The following is a 1965-nucleotide window of genomic DNA, read 5'->3' on the forward strand; positions in this document are numbered from 1 at the left end:
CAAGGCGAGCGGGGATCGCTGTGGACAGCAGGAAGCCCAGTGGAGTACGCCCCTGCCCCCATCAGCGGATGTGGAAATGGTCGCCGGTTGCTAACTTCCTTGACTTAGATTGACCAATGTCCAGAGGCAGTCGACTGAGCAAACTCCGCACGCCCCCAACCACTTGTAGTCTAGGTTAGTTTTAGAGACCCAGCGCAGCAACAGGACCTTCGGCCCATCGAGTCCGTGCTGACCAGCGATCACCCCACACACTAACACTATCCTACACACACACACACACAACCACACACACACACACACACACCCCACACACACACAGACACACCTGGGACAATTTACAACCATTACCAATCATTACTGCATTTCTTCTGCAGATGTACAGGGCCCTGGTAAGACCACATCTGGAGTATTGTGCACAGTTTTGGTCTCCTAATTTGAGGAAGGACATCCTTGTAATTGAGGCAGTGCAGCGTAGGTTCACGAGATTGATCCCCGGGATGGCGGGACTGTGATATGAGGAATGATTGGAAAGACTGGGCTTGTATTCACTGGAGTTTAGAAGGATGAGAGGGGATCTTATAGAGACGTATAAAATTATAAAAGGACTGGACAAGCTAGATGCAGGAAAAATGTTCCCAATGTTGGGGGAGTCCAGAACCAGGGGCCACACAGTCTAAGAATAAAGGGGAGGCCATTTAAAACTGAGGTGAGAAGGAACTTTTCCACCCAGAGAGTTGTGAATTTGTGGAATTCTCTGCCACAGAGGGCAGTGGAGGCCAAATCACTGGATGGATTTAAGAGGCAGTTAGATAGAGCTCTCGGGGCTAGTGGAATCAAGGGCTATGGGGAGAAGGCAGGCACGGGTTACTGATTGTGGACGTTCAGCCAAGATCACAATGAATGGCAGTGCTGGCTCGAAGGGCCGAATGGCCTCCTCCTGCACCTATTTTCTATGTTTCTATGTCTATGTTTCAAAGCCAATTAGCCTACAGACCCGCATGTCTTTGGAGTGTGGGAGGAAACCGGAGCGCCCGGAGAAAACACACGCAGGTCACGGGGAGAACGTACAAACTCCGTACAGACAGCGCCCGTAGTCGGGATGGAACCCGGGTCTCTGGCGCCGTGAGGCAGCAGCTCTACCCGCTGCGCCACCGTGCCGACCAAACACGACCCTCACAAACCTCTGCAGAAACCATCACCATATCTCCCACTGTAACAGGTGCAGGAGGAGGCCAATCGGCCCCTCGAGCTAGCACCGCCATTCAATACGACCACAGCTGATCATTCACAATCAGTGCCCCGTTCCTGCTTTCTCCCCACACCCCTTGATTCCGTTAGCCCCCAAGAGCTAAATCTAACTCTCTCTTGACGACATCCAGTGAATTGGCCTCCACTGCCCTCTGTGGCAGAGAATCCCACAGATTCACAACTCTCTGGGTGAAGATGTTCCTCATCTCTGTCCTAAATGGCCGACCCCTTATTCTTAAACTGTGTGTGTGGCCCCTGGTTCTGGACTCCCCCAATATTGGGAACATGTTTCCTGCATTTCCCCTTAAGAATGCTATATGTTTCTCTCTCATCCCTCTAAATTCCAGTGAACACAAGCCCAGTCGACCCATTCCCTCTGGGCTACCAACGTTGATAAGTGTGATTCTCGGGGTATTTCCTCACGATCCATACGGGCGCTGTCTGTGTGCAGTTTGCACGTTCTCTCCCCGTGACCTGCGTGGGTTTTCTCCGGGCGCTCCGGTTTCCTCCCACACTCCAAAGACGTGCGGGTCTGTAGGTTAATTGGCTTCGGTTGTAATTGGAAATTGTCCCACTAATGTGTGTGTGTGTGTGTGTGTGGGATAGTGTTAGTGTGCGGGGTGAGGGAGGGGGGGGAAGGGAGAGGGAGCAGGGAGAGGGGGTGAAATCTACAGTCATAAGGTCAGAAGCGATAGGAGCAGAATTAGGCCATTCGGC

This window comes from Rhinoraja longicauda, chromosome 44, assembly GCF_053455715.1.
Source record: "Rhinoraja longicauda isolate Sanriku21f chromosome 44, sRhiLon1.1, whole genome shotgun sequence".
Taxonomy (NCBI): Eukaryota; Metazoa; Chordata; class Chondrichthyes; order Rajiformes; family Arhynchobatidae; genus Rhinoraja; species Rhinoraja longicauda.